Source organism: Corvus kubaryi, unplaced genomic scaffold (assembly GCF_017639235.1).
Source record: "Corvus kubaryi isolate FWS band 111438036 unplaced genomic scaffold, C.kubaryi_AGA036_p1.0 137, whole genome shotgun sequence".
NCBI classification, from domain to species: Eukaryota; Metazoa; Chordata; class Aves; order Passeriformes; family Corvidae; genus Corvus; species Corvus kubaryi.
In genome coordinates, this window is record NW_024580671.1 from 21,155,070 (window position 1) to 21,167,568 (window position 12,499).

Here is a 12,499-nt window from a genome sequence, read left to right on the forward strand (position 1 = left end):
AGAACAGCAGAGAGAAATACTCACTAGCACCAGATGAATACATAGTACAAAACAGAAAGGTAGTACCTGCAAATAATTATGCACACACAAAATGCAGCAGTATGGCACCAGACATTTTAATGTAGAAACATAACCAAGTAGCAAAGGCAAAGACGTTGCAGATTTTCAGCAGATGTGGATTACATCATGCAGGAAAGCAACATGTATCATCAGGGAAGCTATGTACAAAGTGATACAAAGCAAAACATATTACATTAGAACCCGGCACAAACAAACAGAAAAACAGGTCATACAGGACACAAAGCTGAAGAACATTTCCAAAAAAAAAGGAGTGTAGAAGCAGTGCAACTATCTTCCTTTTGGCTACTATACAAACTAGGAACTGGTTTGTAGTAAAGCATATGCAAATATCTAAACAGATCTAGCAGGGGGAAAAAGACATTTAAAATAGATGTTGAAATGAAAATAAGATGAATCTGTTGAGAAATAAGGTAGGTAAAGTTTAGTTCATACCATGAGATTATTATATTTTGGAAAGTTTGATTAAGAGGATATATAACACAGAAGGCACAGAAAGAAAATTCTACCAACAGAAAAGTCTGGTTTTCCACGCAAGAAGACATGCTTGCAAACAGAGAACATGAAGGATGATGTGTTTGCTAAAACACCTACTGGTAAAGGACATCTCGCAGCTGGAAGTAAAAAAAATTTAAAACAGAGGGTATTGTTGTTGTTATTAGCAAGAATAATTAGTCACAGCATTTCTGAGTGCCATCTATTTTCTGAAGAATGCTTAGTAGGTGGGTGGAATTAGGTAATTGGTGCTTGTGATTGTGTGCCTACCACAAAGGCATAGGAAGGTGTTACTCAGCCAGTTCAGCACTGGCTTCTTTCAACTGTAGGCATATAACCCAAGTGATTATCACTAATCCTTCCACACACAATTTTAAAAAAAGAAAGAAAAAAGAAAAATCACATCTAAAGCAAAGTTCATGAAATCAGTTTTAGAGGAGATGGATCATGCTCTGGAAATGCTTATTTCTCTTCAGTGACTTTAAGAGGAGTCTGGAAAATTAGACTCTGAACAGTTTCTGTTAGGAAATATTAAAGTCAGACAAAACACCAGAAGAAATTCTTTCAAATAATTTTATGTATCTGTTGGACAAAATATCTGAAACAAATTTATGTATTTTGAATTCTTGCTTGTAACACTAGTTTGGTTTGAATATTTCTAAGTTGTTTTCCCTTGCTGCAAGCACTTTGACCCAGGACAGTATGTTAAGTCAGGTCCATCACTTTTTATAGAATTAGTGACACTAAATACTGAGAAGTGAAGACACTAAAAAATAATGTAACAGTTTTCTAGAAGTTGCTTCAGGCCTGTGTTATCACACCAGACAGCAGCAAGAACATGGTCCCGTGTCTGAGTGGACCATATTGTTGAAGATGTCTGCTACTCGCAACTTCTTTAAGTTTCCATCCAGTCTTCCCTTCCGCACTCCTCAGAAAAATAGGGAGTGGACTGCAGCCTTGGGCATGCTCTATATGCCCAGCACAGGATTTTTTCCTGTAGTTGTACAATACATCCAACCCTTCCATTCAAACGCCACCTGAATTGCATAAGCACAAGCTGCTTTTTTATTAGTAAATAAAACATGCACTGGACATCTTTGCAAGCACTTAACCTAGTTGGCAAGAAAAACGCAGAAAACAACCTGTATTTATATTACTAAATTTTCTTACTCGCCAAAAATAGAGTAGCTGCATCCAACCTGCCCAGTAGGAATGGTCCCTGATCAATACTAATCCTTAACGGTGTTTGGGAATTGTTTGTCTGGCCCTCACTAACCCATGCTAGTGACTGGACTAACAGCTGAGTTTCAGTGCCCAAGAGGGTTCCCCCAGATCCATACAACTCTTTTGGAACTAGCCAGTCAGTATTCATGGTTGTGTGCAAAACCTGTACAGAGTTTTCCTTTTGCTAAAGGAGGGTCTGTGGCTCCATGACAGTGTTATTTATGACAGTTTCCATTCGGATGCTGCATTGAGAAGGAGAACTTCACGCAAACTGAGGGCTCATGTGCAAGGGTACCTGACAGAACCAGGGACTCAGGCTGGGTGGTAAGACACAGGTCTCTACAGGAATGCACAAAGCTCCAGACCAAAATGACTGTATGGCTACAGACTTGACTGAGTATACACAAAGTACTTTTTTCCTCCATATGCGTGTGTGAGGGAGAAAGGGGGTGGGGAGTAAAAATTACCTACTTATGTAAATGGAAATTATGAGAAAAACAAGTTTGTAATCTTGGGTTTTCCCAAAAACCTCCCGCTGAATTTCCACTGTTTGCTTTCAATTACCAGCCACAGAAAACAATTGCTTAAATCTCTGCCCTTCACATCTAAATCATCAAGAAAAGATTTAGCTCAATTGGATTTCACAGAGATGACAGGATCTGTCAGTAACTTTAACAATGAAGATTTTCTCCTATGTCTAGTTTTACATGCCAAGTTTCTTTCTGCTTAGCTACGGTCTTAGACGTGATCAGTGTAATTCCAGTGCAAAAGCCTTACACAGACTTCAAAGCAGGGAGGGGTCTGTTTTGTCTTACAGTTTTATAACTAGAACAGGTGTTCTAGTCACCCAGCTCATCATCATGAGGAGCATGCTCCTCTTAATTAAGAGAGTCTATCATTCAAGGATATCTTATTATGACCCACTTTTGGCTTTAATATGGACAAATAGAAAATGATAGCATTAGTGGTCAGATTGGGATTTAAAAATCAACCCACAGTTTAGGATTCCATCTGTCTTCCTTGACAACAGGTTCCTTCACTGGTGTGATGAAGGTTAAGGTTAGAAGGAGCCAATAATAAAATATTTTCTCAACTCATAGATACTGAATCCTTGCATATTTCTATATGTCAACAACTGGGAAAATCTCCTAGCTTGGAAAAGCAAAGGAACAAAACAAATGGAATTGATACTCACTGCCAAGGATCACACAGGGGCTCAGTCTTGACAGTGCACACCAAAAAACTTGAATATTGAGGAATCTATCAGCAAAAAGCTCAAAGACAACCTGAGTTAGATTCCTAAGAATCAACTCACATTTCAAACACTCCCTTTTACTGGATGATAGCATGTACAATATGTCCCAGGAAAATTAGCAATTCTTTTACAGTGTTATTAGTGTTAATAGCTAATGAACTACAAAAGCAACAGACACCTGTGGAATTGGGATTTTTTTCTGATTGATTCATTTAAGTTTAATCTTAATTTGTTTCTGTTTCACTGAGAAGCTGCTACTTTATTCTGAGCTACAACTGTGGCATTTAGAAGCAGTATCCCACTGTGAGTAGGAGGCTGATGGCAAGGTACGTCTGCAGTGGAATGACACTACCAGACATCTGTTGAAGAGATCAGACTACTAACCCCAAAAATGCAGGATTATCCATACATATTTATTTGGCAGCACATTCTGAAATAGACTATAGCATGGTAACATTTTATGGGTGGGAAACACCGTGTCCCTCACTTATTATACCCACAATTGTTGATGCCCAAACATTTTAGCTCAGTTGGTCAGAGCACAGTGCTAATAACGCCAAGGTTGTGGGTTCAACCCCCTTATGGGCCATTTATTGAAGAGCTGGACTTGGTGATCCTTGTGGATCCCTTCCAACTCAAATTATTCTCTGATTCTGTGATTTTTACCAGTATAAATGAAATATTTGGATTTTTGGGGCACACGTTCATTTTTCCCTCTTTCTGTCTTCAGAGTGCTTATATTTGGATTTTAACATAACATTTTCCCAAAACAATTACATACCAAAGTGGACAATATTTCAGCATATCCATATAATCGTCTTTCAAATACCCATGTCTCACACTGATTCAACTGAAGTTGGTGGCAAAATGTAAGTTCCATGAAGCTTCTGTCTGAACTTTTAATAAAAGTAAGTTATTTTATTAAAAACTGCACAGCAGTTTTCAGTATTATATAAAATTTGAGATGTGGATTAAAAAAATCTATATCTAAATTGTGAAGATTTTCTACTGGATATACTGAATAATTCATTTTACAATAACACAGAATACGATGGTGTGTCACCAGATTTTTTTAGAAAGAGTAACAGAATAAAACTATAAGATACTTGAGAACATCCAGATCGGTTTGGATATGGTATTCCTGACAATTGGAAAGCCCTTTGGAAATGGAAAATTATTAGTTGCAAACTGAGGTACCATAAACCAATTTTTACTTCTGTAGATTGCTGATAACACAGGATAATTGTCTTTCAAAAATTTTTTATTTGATTGGTTTGGCTTGAAGGAGAGAAGGGTTGGTTTTTTTCATTCCATTTAATAGGATTTAAATTCCAATCTCAGGAAAAAAACAAAAGCCAATTTTCAACACAAAAAAAATCTGTCTCCCAAGTTCCAGAAACCTTCAGTGGGATCAGCACAATATAATTTTACATTGCCTTCTCAGTACCACAGCCTGGCAGAAGCCTCAGTGCTTGACATCAAGGGTCTCCAAATACAGTTCTTCACTAAGAGAGGAGCACGCAGCCTACAAGTGCAGCTGCCACACTGAGGAGGTGTCAGATGACTTACAATGAGTTTACCCTGGCACATGGGCTACCAGTTAATGCAGGTCCCCAGGGTGGGGAAGAGACAAAAAAACAGGAGTGTGTCTGAAGTCATTGCCACCAGCTCATCTCACTCTCAGGTTCATATCTGATCCAGCCCTAGCAGTCTTGAGACCACCAGGAGACTCCTCCTGGCTTCCCAGGGATGGGTATAAGGGTAGGGTGGCTCTCAAACATTTGAAGAAAGTGATAGGTATCCAAGTGTCAGGAAGGTTCTCTTCACGTGTTGCATATGTTTGATGTATAAAGCAAGAAACATTCCTTTTTATGTGAATTCATAAAATCCAAAGTGAGCAATATGGGGAAGTTTATATAGCCACATTTTCTTATGCTAGCCTTTGCTAAGTAAATACACTTACACTCCACTGCTATTATTTTCAAATACTAATTTTTGTTGGAAAGGTACAGGTATCCAAAAGAAATTCCTCTCCAAGGAAGATACTTTTTCAAAAGCAAACCAAGAACAGGTTTCCTGATTATCCGAAACAGTTGTAAAGTTTTAACAATTCAATAAAATCAAATTAATTTGGGAATATTTCTTAAAGAGATGGAAAAAGTCTCTTATGCATTTAATTTTTCTGCACTGAAGAATCTGGAACTTTTCTGTTACCTCAGCTGTGCTATTAGAAATGACAACTGCTTTGACATTACCTGCAGCAGGTACAGCCTATCTGCCCAGGCACTTTGCTAGGCTGGAAAGTCTTCACAGTTGAATACAGCCACAGCCATGGGCTCCAGAAAGAGTCATTCCAGCCTGGGTTGATGAGAGCTGAAGGTTTCTTAAAATCTACCAGGTGCAAGCAAGAGTGGCGTTTGACAATGAAATCTATCAATTGTCAAAATTCAGCTCATCCAGCAGGAAAATGTCCTTAATCTGCACAACACAAGATGGACTATACTCAGATCCAAGGGAAAAGCTGAAAACAAGAAAGCCACACAATATTCTACATGACAGTATTTTTCAGTTCTCTTTAAAATGAGACATTGTACAGCCAGGAATGCCAGACACAGAGCTGCCAGTGATTACACCACATACTGACTAGGCAGCAGGACTGGGATTTCATCTGTGCTTCCAAAGCTGCTTGAAAACTGTATGCATGCTCAACAGCTAGAACAACAGCTAGAACAACCCAGCTAGAACAACAGCTCTGTTCCCTCTGATTACCTGACCCAGGAGGGCCGGGGAAGGAGTCCTTTTTGGTCACTGTCCTGCTGGCCACATCAATGTTTTCATGTCAGAAGCACAGCAAACTAGGAGGCTTGGAGAGTCCTTTCACTCAACATACTCCGTGACCAAAGGACTAGGATGGTCTCCTGCAATGCAGATGTTGGTGTTGTGACTCAGCCAAGCAAAGCAGGGCACAGATTCAGGCTATGTGCATAAGTAACCTTGCCACCAAATTGTGCAAAACGTAGTCACTATCACCATATACTGGAATTTCATCTTGTTCACCCAGAAGGCATAATAGAGAATAATGCTCCAGCAACTGGATTGCTTCAGGAGGCTGCTAGAACTGCAGACTATCTGCACTAAAGGTAGCACCTAACAAGGTAGGGACTGAGTCTCTTTTTCATGCTGCTAGAGGCACCTATATCTCTCCCTTGATGGTAGAGAAAATACAAACATTTATGTTCGTTTACTTCCTGATAAGTAAGATGCCCAAAGTCATAAGCACTGTGCAAGGTAGACAGGCTGGTTTGACTCATACCTTGAGTAAGATTTTTCTGAATTGAACTTTGCTAACAAGGAAACAAAAATCTGGAAAACAAAATTATTCATAACCAAATTACTCCATGTGGCATATAGCAACCACTTTATTATAAAAAGGGGTGAGGGAGTAACTATATCTAAATATTGGATAAGACAGTGGGACGCATTACAAGTTGGTGCTTCATGCTCCATAGGAAATGAAAACAAAAAGCCAAAAAGATCTGTAAAAGAAGCAGATGGCTTGTATGAAGAACATGACCAACAAAGCTGGCTGGGAAAGCAGGAATGCTGGCTAACGAACAATCTCATAATTCCAGAAATTATCTTCATTTGTGCACTAGGGTGAACCCAAGATCTTTCAAAAGTATTGCAGCCCCACTCTGAGTAACCAACTGTCCTTTTCTGACACTTAATTCCCAGAATCTGGAGTATCAGAAACCTAGGGACTGGCTTCTGAGATGTTTGACACCCAATTAAATTAAATTATTTATATCTTCCTATGAGTTGCTTAAGCATAGTAGGATAGTTTTTAATTAAGCCACTTCTAAAAAGGCATTTCTCTTGTAAACTAGGTACTGAACACCTGTCACAGGACCAATCATGTGCTGCAGATTTGGGACCCCCATCCAATCTCCCACTCCCTCCCTGATCCTATGGCTTTTTGACATTCATCCAAAGAGAAGCAGTCCAAGGAAAGCAGAGGTAGATACTCCGATTTTATAATACCGGACAGGTGCTCCTAAAGTGCTTGAAAGCACGTGAAGCAGAAGGGGCCTTTGAATGTGAGCATGACCCCCACAGGCAAGAACCCAACCCAGCAGACTCTTCCTTGCCCTTAAGCTGGTTATCTCTGGTTTGAAGAAAATTGCTCCCAATAGAGCAAGTTTTCATATTAATGTTTCATCAACATCTACTTATAAACTTCTACAGTGATTTATAAATGTTGATTTGTCAAAGAAATTTCTACAAAAAATGATTCAGAAAAAAGATCTTATAAGGTTACACCCTCCGTAATTAGTATAGAGAGATGCAAGTTAAGTTTAGTAAATGCAACTTGGCTGTGTTGTATTCCTTTTCTTACATAAATTAAAGTAGCTCTTTGCACACTGTAACTTTCACAAGTCAGTATACAGTGCAATAACATTCAGCAACAGGCAGGATTTAGAACAATTGCTGATTGCTTTCTCAAGAAACATGAGTTTTGCATTGATGAGGACTCAGCTGCCTGTCTTGTGGCAGTTTTGTTTTGGGGTAACTCAGTCTCTGTTCTAGTTATAATACTTATCTAGTTCACTATTTTCACAAAGAAAATGTAACTGTACACTGCATTTCTAAAGGTATGTGAGAAGCAGCACACTCCACAAGAACAGAAGGAACACTGTTTGTAGGGAAGGGTGTCTCTGCTTCTCAGAATTTGCAGATCAAAACAGTCCATGACTTAATTATATGAAATCATAATAATTACACGTTGCCCACAAAAGTAATTACGAATTTGTTTTGGTATTTACCTGGAAGTTCTAGCCAGTGCTACTGCAGCTTTTCAAACTGGATAAATTTGAAATGTATGCCATGAAAATGTCATCTAAATTAAACTCGCTGTATCTCTTGCGCTGCTTCATGCAATGCAGTAGCATTACTGGACATAAGCAACCATTGGCCCTCAGCTTTTAGTGTTCAGTTAAAGCAGCCCAAAGTGGTTTTAAAAAACATATTCTTGTTTATGATATGCAGATTGATGTATTTGCTGGCAAACAAAAGAGCAAATGGTTATGATTCCTGCATTCCTCAATTTAGCACGAAATATATTGTTCCTTTTAAAATATAGTCAGTTAAAAAATAAGATTTCCATTTCTTTTTTATTTTCTGGTGAACACAGGAAAAAAGCATGATTTATTGAGGTGTTTCTTACATAGCACTAAATATTTTTCTAAAAATATTGAGGTTCAGATTTTGTTTAACTTCTTCAGCACACATTGCTTTACAAATTTTTGCTTGTTCAGAAAAAAAAATCACCTGAACTTATTTATTGTCCAAGAGTTTTCCATTATTATTGTTTAGAAAGAAAGTTCTTGTTCAAGGTTATTTTTATAAAATCTGAGTTAGGCAAGGTTTTTATGTGGAGGTATACACTCTTCAGATGCTTCATGGTAATATCAAGAGGTTAACAGGTGGTTTAGAAATATTTTGAAAAGGTTTCTTTTTGTGTCATCTGTTGTATTTAATCCCTATAAGCTAAAGTACTGTGAATCAAGGTTTCTCTTGCATGTCATGTCAGTCTGCAACTGAATCTTATAGTCCCATCCCTGAAAATAAATACTTAACTTACCTGTACTGTTGCAGATAAGTTGCTCGTGCTTACATTTGCAAAGTATCGCTCTTCCATTTTGCACAAAAAATAAAACTTACTGTGTATTAATTTGTCATATAATTATTCAGGAAAAAAAAAAAACAAAAACAGAAAAGCAGCTTCTCTATGTATTTTAATTCATTGGAAACTGAAGATGATTTTTTAGAATTCACACAATAATGGTGCTGAAATATTAACTATCTCAAACACAGAAAGGGAGGAGTTTTCATATTTCCATGGGCATGGTTATTGGATTTAATACTGTGCCTGATCAAATAGGCAAGGATTTGACTACAACAGAGTGATCAAACAGTGGAGCCATTAAATAATTTCCATGGAAGCTTCAAAGGAGGACCAAAGATAGACACACCTTGTACTTCTTAATACAACCAGAAGTTTTAAAAAGAGAAGTCTTGTATTATTTCCAGAGTTGCAGATTACCGAAGCAAAAGGATTTTCTGCAAACTCATGGGACTAAGGGTGAGTCCAGCCATCTGTTGCAGAGGGTCACAGTGTGCTTGCAGCCCCTAAGTGGTCATTCAGAAGTCATCCAGCCTGTAGCCTCGGGCCAGGAAGAGAAGGGGGACCCAGCACAGAGTGGAGCTGTAGCTGCCACTACTTTTGCTGGAGAGGTGGGAGTTATTACTAAACAGTTACTACTACAGTGGCTAGCAGGGTACAACACAATTCTTCCTCCGTAAGGGTGGTACCTGATCAGACCAGTAGCTAAACAGCCAGTGGGTGGAAAGATTTACATAATTTAAGAGTTATAACTATTTGATATCAGCATGTCAAAATCCCAGCAAAAATTGGTTCCTTTTCTCTTTACCAAGCTCTAAAGAAGAAAATGGTGACTGTCCTATTCTAACTATGGCAGAGGAGGTACAGAGTAGGAGCATTTCCTAATTGCTAGTTTTCAAGCACTGTAGAAATAAAATGTCCTGCTACTGAGCTGCGGCCAACATGTCTTCATTTGAGATGGCTCCAAGTGAACTTACTGAACTTTGTTTAATCTCTGCTTTTTCACCACTGTATTTATAAAGACTGGGAGTAAAAAAGTGATTAAAAATCATAACAAAAATTATTTTAAAAACACTTCCTTGACTAAATATTGTCCAATATTCATTTTGGGTACCTTGAGATATGCTGGATTTCTATATAACTTCCCATGAAGCACAGAATGATTTTGGAAGCTATTAAAGAGCTGTGGATTTAGTTTACATTTTGGCATGAATGGGTTTTTTAAAAAAAAAAAAAACACCAAAAAAAACCAAAACACCACCCCCCCTCCACCACCACCACCCCACAACAACAAAAAAGCCCCAAACATTATTACTAATATCTTTGGGGTTTTTTTCCTTTTTTGGGGGAGCCGGGGTGGTGGGGGGGGGTGGGGGGGGGGGGGCAAGGGAGAGGATTTTTTTTCTGTTGTTGAGGACTGTCTGGTCATGAATAAAGCACTAGCAAAACTAAGTCAGTACCATTTCAGCTTCAGAAGGAGCTTTGATGCTGTGAGAAGATCCTGCTGTGCTGTATTTTATTTCTACAGCAATATACAACAGCTTTGGTAATTCTGGTAGCCCTTTCAGATACATGACAGTTTCAGTATTGACACATGTTAACAAAACTGTAGCATCTGACAAGCACAGAAGAAATTCAGTCCCATCTGAGAACTCCTGGGTGGGAATGAGAGTAGAGGGCAGCAGCTCCTCCTTTAAAAGGGCTCTCTGCTGCAGGGTCCCATAGGCACCAGACTTGTCTCCCTTTCATTCAGCACTGAAGTAAAGCTGTTGTGATTGGTGGGGGGGTGGGCTACACTGCAGTCAGGATGCTAATGCTCAGCTCTGCTGCTCCGGATTTTAGCACATCCAGACACACCAAGGCTCTTCTCCTCCCAGCATCCATGAAGGACTGGTAGAATGAGGCTAAGCAGTTGTCACACAGAATACGGGTGATATGGCAGTGATGCTGTTTGGCACACAGAAATGAGTACATATAACCTTTCCTTTAGGTACAGATGGCTCCATTTCTCCTATAAAAATCATTCCCATTAAAAAAAAATTAAAATTATTAAATCTTGTCTGTAGTAAGGGGAGCTGATAATAGTTATGTCAAATATAGCTACATCAAATTATAGCTTTTGTCTCTCATGATGATTTCAATAGCTTTGAATTGCCTCAGACCATTAACTAGAAATTCACTTGACCTGAGATTATTCTTGAAAGAGAGGAAATGAAAGGTAATTCTGTGCAGGCCTTCCAAGACATGAATTAGTACCGGTCTTTGACACAAACATGGTTTTATATAGTGAAATAACAAATGAGCTATCCTCACCTCCCTGTTAAGTCCCACATCTGTAGTGTTTACCCGAAGAAATCTAGGAAGATAAATGCTTATCCATGCTCATCACTGAGTTTCTCTGCTTCACCTTGGAATAAAGCTAGAGTACCTCATTTCCACTCCATATCAAAACATGGTCACCCCTGCATGCACATTCCTTAGCAAAATATTGTTCTTCATCAGGAAGACATAGAAGAATCCAGATTATGCAGCGACTGCAGGTCTTTTACAGGAGAAAAGGCAAAAAAAAATTACTGTTGATAAACCTGTAAATGGTCTGTGGTCAAGCAACATTGGAAATTCTTTCTTCTCTACCATGAAAAAGGGAGAAATTACAGCTTCTTCACGGGGAGGACTGAGCCCTCATTTTTCCTGACACTTAGAAAACAATCTGAAGGAATAAAATTGAGCGCAGGATTGCCAGACATCTGGGTAACCAGTGCACATAATCTCCAGTAGTATCATCAGGCCTCCTGTATGTGTTTGATTTGAAACTGATGTTATGTGCTCATCACAAAATTACCAGATTATATTGCCCTTTTGTTACACCATATATTTACACTCACATCCCTTTGTCATTATATAAAATACTTTTGGGACTGTTCCAGTGTTCCTGCAGTGTTTGAATAATTTTGAACTGGTTAAAAAAGTTGTAAAATTAAGATACTTAGCAAGGCCAAGTATAGCTGCAGTACCTTGTAGTATCACACTTGCTCAGCAATAAGAAAGTTGGACTTCTTCAATAAGAAAGCAAGCTGGGCTTCTGTTTTGAATTATTTCCTTCAAGGAGAGGCTCAGAGGAATGGCACACCCGCATCAATTCAGTGGAATCTTTTGGACATCTTACCTTTCATTATATGTTGCAAAAGTTTTCCTCTTAAATAGCAACACACTGCAGCCACCTGATTAGGGAGAAATTTATCTGTGTTGAAACCAGAATGACACTCTTCTAGTCCCAGGATCCGAGCAGAGCTGAAGAGAAGTGCCCATAGGGACGGATCCTCAAAGGACACCTGCTCTGTCACAGCTCTACAGGAGCCTCTCCTCCCTACCCCGCTTCATCCCGACTTCCAGCTTACCCGGGGTCACTTTGAGGGGTGTCTCACCTCCCCTTCTTGATGCCCCTGCTCCCACAGTCCCCGGGAAAAGTGGGGAGCGGGTCCCGGTTTCCCCAAGGTCTCCGAAGGGGAGACCCGCTCCAGAGGGAGGCCGCACGCCGCTGCACAACCAGCGTGTCAGCGGGTGCACTGAGGTCCCTCCGTCCAAATCATCGGCAGCTCTTCCCCTGGAGCAGGGGAAAAGCGGCCCCCGGAGGGGCTGAGCCCTGCCGGGGTGCCGCGGGGTCTGCCCGAGCTGTGGATCTGACCTGTTGCTTTGCTTTTTACGCGCGGAGCCGCCTGCTAAAGAGATTGCCGCGGTAATCTGAGATGTGTGAAAGGAGAGAG